The sequence below is a fragment of the Engystomops pustulosus genome, chromosome 2 (assembly GCF_040894005.1).
Source record: "Engystomops pustulosus chromosome 2, aEngPut4.maternal, whole genome shotgun sequence".
Taxonomy (NCBI): domain Eukaryota; kingdom Metazoa; phylum Chordata; class Amphibia; order Anura; family Leptodactylidae; genus Engystomops; species Engystomops pustulosus.
Genome location: NC_092412.1, coordinates 178,487,611 through 178,496,505, shown reverse-complemented (window position 1 = coordinate 178,496,505; position 8,895 = coordinate 178,487,611).

Below are 8,895 nucleotides of genomic sequence, written 5' to 3'. Positions count from 1 at the left end.
TCCTAATGAGCCTGATGGACTACCCTAGCCCCTCTGTGAACTGGCTTTACAGACTTTTACACTGTCTCACCCCCCCCATTTGTGCAGTGACCCTTCCTGCTTCCTGCTGTATTCTCAGTGCTGAAGGAGCATGAAGGTGAGACAGTGTAACAGACATTTCATAGAGAGACTAGGGTAGCCCCTCAAACTCACTAGCATAATTATAAAAGTTTAAAAGTTGATTTTAGAAGCAAGGAGGCTACGGATAAATATAATAAGATTAACACAGTCATGATGTCTAGATCTAAGAGTAAGTGTCCTTGGTTATCATGCTTGATTTTGATGTTAGATTTCCTTTACCACTGCCTGGATAGTTTTTAAGAGTTAAAAAAAAATCTAATAAGGTTAAAGAATTTTTTTTTTAGATGCCTGGAATAGATTTTGCTTCTCTTCCACAATGACAGCAGAAAGATGCTATAAAAAGAAGTACGCCTCTTAATAAAGCTTGTGAAATGTACACTATACAAATTTAGCGGAAAGGGGTTTTCAGGCAAAGAAAAAATCAATTTGAAAAGCCAAAGTTTGGTAGTATTATAAAACTGTACTTACTGCTCCAGACATTGCATCACTGTCCCAAACACAAACTACTTCATGTGTACCTCTTGACACCACAATAAACTCTGGAAGATGCAGCTCAGACAATCAATGGCTACGGCCGGTCATCTCTACACACTTGGCACTTGAACTGTGTTTTGAAATGGAATTCAAATGCTATTACAAAGGGCTTGGCCCAATTACCTAGGCGCAAGCTATAGCTAGTGAGCAGATGCAAGCCTTCCCCCCCCCCCCACACTGGCCCTCTTCACAGCCCGGCACTTCCCCCTCCCCGCCCAATCGGCAAACAAGGCGGAGTAGTCACAATTCCTGCAGGCTTAATTGAAGATCAAATGGCTACTAATATCTCCTATGGCTGTCTGCCGAATCCCTGCTCCCCTGGATGGACCTCTACTCCTGCTGCCAGGACATACCGCTGATCAGCAATATTTTAAAGCAAAATACTCTGCCTTCAGTCCAATCACTGAAGATGTCCCTCTGATGTCCAAAAGTGGGTGCCGCCAAAACATTTGGCTCAACCCACATCATGGTAGATGTATGTGAAGCAGACGCGGGTAGAGCTGATACACGAGACATATCTTCCACTGCCTGGGATAGTGGGAAGTGTAATTTCATCCATATTTTTTAGCCTTTATGAGAGATAACTTTACAAATTATTGCATAGCACTATACTGTGCAAGATAAAAGTTCACTGCTATCATTATTGATGTCATTTTGAGTAAGGTGTTGCGGCAGTGACGTACCTAAAAGGTCATGGCAGGGCCCAGCGCACCAGAGTACTAAAGGATCCTCCGGTGGTCCCAGGCTCTAACCTTAAATTGGACTCCATAGATAAAGCAGAAGACAACCTACTTTGGAGGCTGGTAGGGTCTATTTCCTTGAGGATGATGGAGGGTGGGTCCTATTTTATCTGATACACTAGTCCAACAATGGGTCACAGTGTTCAGTGCTGCAACAGTGTCCCAAAGTAGGGTCACAAGCCAAAACCATTCCTTATCACCCCAACTATGACCATGGCCATGGTTAAGCCAATTGAGTATCATTACTGTTATGACAACAGAAACATCAGTGTTATTGACATTTTTTAAGAAACTGACACTATTGATTTGGATAGTAAACCCTCAGAGTGTCTTCTCTAAACGTGCAAATCTCCCTGACACAGGCACTGAATTTAAATCATTGTACAATCTGGGTAATTCCATGGATGTCTACAAAAAGCCAGGAATATCAGAATGAGGAAGCTGTGGGAGTGTGTACAGGTTTAATTGAAAGCTAATTTGTGATAAGCCACAGGTAAAATTTGAATGTATTTGAAAGAGGCATTAAATATAAAAAGCTAGGAAGGACATTATGGGGGGAATTTACCACTGCTTTTACGCCAGTTTTCTGATGTAGAAGCAGTGAAATAATAAAAAAATACAATTTTGTACTGCGATCATTTTTCATAAAATGGCGATCTGAACTGGCTATTGTACATGGATAGTTAGAGATCACATGACCCTCCATCTGTGCCCTTTTTATGGATAGGAATGTCTGGCTGACGAGGTAAAAGATAGGAGGCTTCACTTTACATATCAAGATAGCGGAGCAAAACTATTAATAGATGTATATTGGTAAATTACCTAATATTCTGCCGCCCACACTTACAAAAAATGTGAGGTAAAGCGGCCAACCCCTTTGAGGGATGGTGGCACATCAGAAGACTATTGCAGCACCCAGAATCCGAATGATGTGTTATCACAGCCCAGTCCTGACACTAACACCTAAAATCAGAAAAGCCCCGATCCTAGGTGTTTAACCACTTACACGCCATGGCCAGCAGCGTGTTAAGTGTAGTCCCCTGTGAGCTTACTCGGGGGATCCAATGCCTTCTGTGGCAGCATGGGGGCCCAGTGTGTAACTAAGTTAGTTTCATTACACACTGCAATACATTAGTATTGTAGCATGTAAGAGCTTAAACAAGTGATCAGACGAATGCTTGTTCATGCCTAAGCCTGGAAATAAAATTTAAAAAGTTTATAAAAAAGTAAAAATAATTTTGACCAAAAAAAAAAAAATCTCTAATACACCACATTTACATATAAAAATCAAATAAAAGAATAAAAAACACAAAAACCCCTACATATTTGGTATTGACTCCTCTGTAACAATCTGTACAATAAATCTAAAGCAATATTGAATGGAGTAAAATTACATTTAAAAATCTGGATATATATATATAATTTTTCATCAAATACCCTGACAAAAAATGTTCTAAGACGAGATCAAAAAGTTCTGTACCCTAAAATTATACCACTGAAAATAACCACTCAACCAGCTCTGTCAGCAGAGAAACAAAATAAAGAAGTTATGCCTGAAAAGTTATCAATACTAAAACATATGCGATTTTCTCTAAGGTTTTGCAAAGATGAGAAAAACTATATACATGAGGTATCACTGTAATCGTAACCAGAGAATAAAGATAAAATATTATTTTTGTTATGTTGCGAGGTAAAAAAAAGTGATAAAAATCCAAAACAAAAATTGATGATTTTCTTTGTGTCCACTTGGAAATAAAATCTCATAAATAAGCTATAGACCCCCCCCCCCCCCCCCTAAAATTACTTTGCAGAACATTTAATCATTTAATCAATTGTGGAAGTGGAAGTTTTGGCCTGAATGAGTCTATTTTCCAAAAAATGTATAGGTTTCTACATTGCACTTTCAATTTTTTAAACTATATGGAACACACAAAGGGTTAACATAGGTCTTAAAAGTTGTTTCACATGCATAGAGGTGTGTAGTTTCTATAGGGGTTTTACTATTATTTAGGCCTCTCACAGTCACTTGAAAGCTGAGTTGCCCCTCAAAATGTGGAGATTTTCATGATAATTAGAAAAATGACACCTAAAGTTCATAACATCCTAGATAAATGAAAGGATGCATAAAAAACTATGTCATCTTAAAGCACATATTCCGGAAATGTTAGTTATCAAGCTATTTGGGTGGGTGACTATATGTCCGGAGCAGAACATTTCAAACTCTGAAAATAAAATTTTTTTCAGAATTTTTGCCAAATTTTAATTTTTCTTACAGAACGAAAAAAAAATCTTAACACTTAAATTTTTCAACTAACATTAAGTACAATAGGTTACATTAACTAAGCGCCGTGTGCCAGTTTTCTTGCAGATTTTGCACATTCTTTTCAATGCAAACTGCTTGCACAGCTATTTAAGAAGACAGATTTATGGCGCACGCCACACAATTGTGGCGCAGCTGCACTACTTTTCATGCAACACAAATTTCTGCACTGAAGGATGCGTTCCTGTGCTCTGTCGTACCTTGCGCCACATTTAACATTCAAAGTCTGATAGAAATGTGTCGCACGGCTCATGTTAAAGGTGCACTCTGTCGGAGAAGTGCAGGGGGAGCCAGATTCATGAAGAATGTGAGACACAAATCATGAATCTGGCTCACTCTGCACTATACACTGGCAATCTTCACATAGTGCAGTTTGCACTGTTCTTAGTAAATGTGTCACAATGTTTCAGGAGAAAAATCACCTGGATATGTTAAAGCGTTATTACCACAGTCATTACAAATTAGCGTGACACATGACAGATTCTAAAAATAGAGACCCACATTTATCAAAAGTAGTGCAAACTGCACTATATTCGGTTTGCCTGTAGAGTGTGCAGTGTGTGACAGATTTATGAAATGTGTCACACATTCTTCATGAATGCACTCATGCTGCAGAATTGTGGAGCAGACAGACAGACAGGCACCCGCTGGACAGAAGTGTGGTGCATGATCCAACTAAGCACTAACACGCCCCTTTTGGTGCACAATTTTTCTGTGCACCTGTGACACAAAACTGGCGCAGACACCTAATAAATGCATGTGCAACCAGTTTGCATATTCTTTCTAGTTCAAAGTCAGACAGAAAACTGGCGCAAACACTAATAAATCTGGGCCAATATGTGCAGTTTGCCTGTGGAGTGTGCAAAGTGCGCCAGATTCATCAAAAATGGCACACAGTCTTTGTTACTCTGACACCCCCTGCACTGCCCTGGAAGTGTGGACCATTTTTTGGTGTACTTTGTTCATGCTGCAGACATGTGGAAGACACAATTGTGGGGCATGTCAGTAATAAATGTTGGGCAAACTCAGACTAAGCAGTAACACGCCCCTTGAGGTACACATTTTTTCTCTCTTGTCCAGGGGCAGACTGGGAATTTAAAGTGGCCCTGGAAAAAAACTGTAAAAATGGCCCCATTCTGTGGGTGGGGTCAAAACAAGTAGGTGTGGTCTGGTGATATGGGTGGAGTTCCCTGCAGCCAGCTCCTCATCACTCCCACGCTCTTATTTTTGACCCTTCCTTAGACGATGTCGGCGATGGCACCTGGGTCGTTCAAAAGACGTAGGCAGCAGTAACATTGTGTCCAGTGATCAGGCTAAGAGACACACAGCAGCCATCACTATTTATTAAAGATCTGTCTGAGAGCCAGATGCAGCCAACAAAAGAGCCATATCTGTCTCCCGAGCCATAGGTTCCCTACCCCTGGTCTAAATCAACATGTACACCGCAGAGAAAGAGACTCATACTGCCTCTTTGTAAAGGAATAACACTTCTATTTTAAGAGCACACAACTTAATACTGCCATATATGTACACTAAAAACATACTACAATACCTTCTTCGATAAACAAGAATGTAACTACTAAAATACTGCCCCTAAGTAAAAAATATTGTAATAGTGCCCCCTATGTACAAGAATATAACTACTATAATACTGCCCCCCTATATACAAGAATATAACTACTGTAATACTGCCCTCTATGTACAAGAATATAACTACTATAATACAGCCAACCCCCTCAGTATATAGCCAGCCAGCTCCCCAGTATTTAGCCAGTGCCCCCAGTATTTAGGCAGCCAGATCCCCCCAGTATATAGCCAGCCCCTCCAGTATACAGCCAGCCCACTGTAGTATATAGCCAGCCAAGCCCCCCAGTATACAGCCAGCCAATTGTAATATATAGCCAGCCAAGCCCCCTTTGCAGTCAGTCCCCCCAATATATAGCCAGCCAGCCCCCCCCCCAGTATATAGCTAGCCAGCCCCTCCCCAGTACATAGCCAGACAGCCCCTCCCCAGCATATAGCTAGACAGCCCCTCCCCATTATATAGCCAGCCCCCCCAGTATATAGCCAGTCAGCCCCCAGTATATAGCCAGACAGCCCCTCCCCCAGTATATAGCCAGCCCCTCCCCTACTATATAGTCAGACAGCCCCTCCCCCAGTACATAGCCAGACAGCCCCTCCCCAGCATATAGCCAGACAGCCCCTCCCCATTATATAGCCAGACAGCCCCTCACCAGTATATAGCCATACAGCCCCTCCCCAGTATATAGCCAGACAGCCACTCCCCAGTATATAGCCAGACAGCCCCCCCAGTATATAGCCAGCCAGCCCCCCTGCATACAGCCAGCCATGCCCCCCCCAGTATACAGCCAGACAGACCCCCCAGTATACAGCCAGACAGACCCCCCAGTATACAGCCAGCCTGCCACCCCAGTATACAGCCAGCCCAATGTAGTATATAGCCATTCAAGCCCCCAGTATACAGCCAGCCAGTCCCCCTAGTATAGTCAGTCCGCCCAGTATACAGCCAGTCAGTCCCCCCCACTATATTGCTGACCCCCCAGTATACAGCCAGCCTGCCCTGCTATATATAGCCAGACTGCCTCCCCCCAGTATATAGCCAGACATCACCTCCCCAGTATATAGCCAGACATCACCTCCCCGGTATATAGCCCTTTCCCCTTCACACAGCCAGCCAGTCACCCCTCTATACAGCCCTCTTCTCCCTGTATACAGCAGCCCCCTCTGGTATACAGCCAGCCCCCATTCTACAGCCGACCCCGTTATACAGCCAGCCCCCGGTATACAGCCTGCCATCATTATACAGTCTGCCCCTCCCCACCCCAGTACATAAAAATTAAAACACATGAAACTCACCTTTCCGACGCTCATACGCTGCTCCCCTACTTGATCCAGTCCGGCCGCAGTGACAGCTCCGTACACGCCAGCGTACGATGTTGTCACCACGGCCAGACTGCATCAAGTAGGGGAGGCGCGTAGGAGCGTCGGAAAGGTGAGTTTCATGTGTTTTATTTTTTCACTGGCCCCACCAGTCCCAGACCAGCCCCGGAACCGGCCCTAAACTAGTCGCCCCACCGGGATTTCTCCCGGTGGATCTTATGGCCAGTCCCCTCCTGCTCTTGTTGAACACAGTGCAGCCGCGACACAAAACTGGCGCAGATACTTAATAAATCATGCAAAAGCAGTTAGCACTTTCTAGCACAAATGTTGGTGATAAGAGGTTAAAATATAACTTATTTGTTAAACTTTTTTAACCCCTTAACACCACTGCCCTTTTTTATTATTTGTTTTCCATTTTTGGATCCTTACCTTCAAAAATCCATAACTTTTTTATTTTTCCGTGTACAGAGCTGTATAAGAACTTTTTTTCTATGCAACAAATTGTCCTTCCTAGTGACCGTATTTAATATTACACACCGTGTACTGGAAAGTTGGAAAACACTTCCAAATGTGGTGAAATTTGCTGTTTTTACAACTTTAACTGTGCTCTCCAAATGACACCTCAAATTTATTGTTTGGTTTGGTGCAATCACAGTGATGCCAAATTCATACAGGTTTAATTGTGCTTTAATATATTTTGAAAAATGAAAACCATTTGTACAAAAAAATTCTTGCTTTAGCCCAATTCTAACACTAATAACTTTTTCATACTTTCATTTTTTGTGGGACGAGATGATGTTCTTATTACTATAATTTTGGGGACTGCACAACCTTTTGATCACTTGTTTATTATTTTACTTTTTTATTTATTTTCCTATCAGTTCTAGAGAAAGAGGGTGATATGCACTTTTGTTTTTGTAAAAAATGTTTTACTGCATTTTCAGACTCCGTAGGGTACTTGAACCCTAAGGTGTCTGATCACCATATACTGCAACACTACTGTATTGCAGTAGCCTTTGTGGTAGTCACCAATCCCTATGTCAGCTACCAGAGGTATATGCTGGACAGCTTCTTATATAACCTTTGATCTGTCCCCTGCTCCTCACCCACAGATAAACCCCTCTCCTTAATTGGTTAGGGGCCTGCAAGCCTGACCCGCCCTTTGAGTAATTGGAGCTCTTACAGACGTGTACTACAAGCAGGTAAGTATAGTATAAATAAATAAAGTAATTATATATTTCTTTTCCAGTGACATTTCTAATCCTTTGTAGCACGGCAACTATTTTTTTAGTTATTAGGGCTATATCTATTCATAGTACGGTATTAGAGGATTACACTTCCAGGCTGCCATTTCAGTTTGCCATCATTGTGTACTTGCAATTTGATCATGTGTTGTTGTGCAGAAGCTAGTTGTGATGTCCCATATAGGTTGTCACCCTACTTTCCCAGGCATCTGAATGGCAGATCTGCCTGTGCAGAAGGTGATTGTGATTTGCAGATACCACACAGGTTTTAATTTTGTTACCCAGCTTTCCCAAGCACCTGCCAGGCAGTTTTACTTGTAATGTAACAGTACAACACAGGCTTAGGCCTCATTTACACTGGCGGTGGGGGATGTATATATACGTCAATATGGCGATGTGCACTATGTTTCTCTATGGAGAGGGGTGGGGTGAGCAGCGCTCCTCTCCCTGGTGCAGACGTGTGCCCGCCGTGCTCCGACACCGCGGGCACATGTTCGCGCAAATATAGCCTTAAACAATATTTGCTGGTCACTGACTCCACAACTCCAACTCCACAGATCTGTTTTCATTGTCATGCTAACAGTGCTGAGATAAATACAAGCATTCATTTTCAGGGCCTCTTTCCTCTGATTGTCCTTACTTGTGATGCGTCAGTACAAAGTGTCAGCCATACTATACTGCTCCCAGGTTCTCTCCTGCTCCTAGCACGGTTGTGCTCTAGATCCTGATGTTATTGCCTTTAACCAGCACAGGGCACATAGCAGAGCAGTGTGGAGCAGGGAGGAGAGGAGCCAGGAAAAGAGAGGATTTGTTTATTTTTTGTCAGCTCAGGGGGTCTACAGCATTTTTCTCATCTGGAGGTCTCCAGTATTTGTCTTCTCTGGGGTCTCCAGTATTAGAAGCTGTCTGCTTTGGGTCCCCAGTGTTATGCTTCTATAGTCTGGGGGTCTGCTCTGAGAGGTCCTCTATTTTTGCTTGCCTGAAAACAGTATTTGGTTGCTGGGTTGGTATTTATTGCTGTACTTTGGTAGGCATA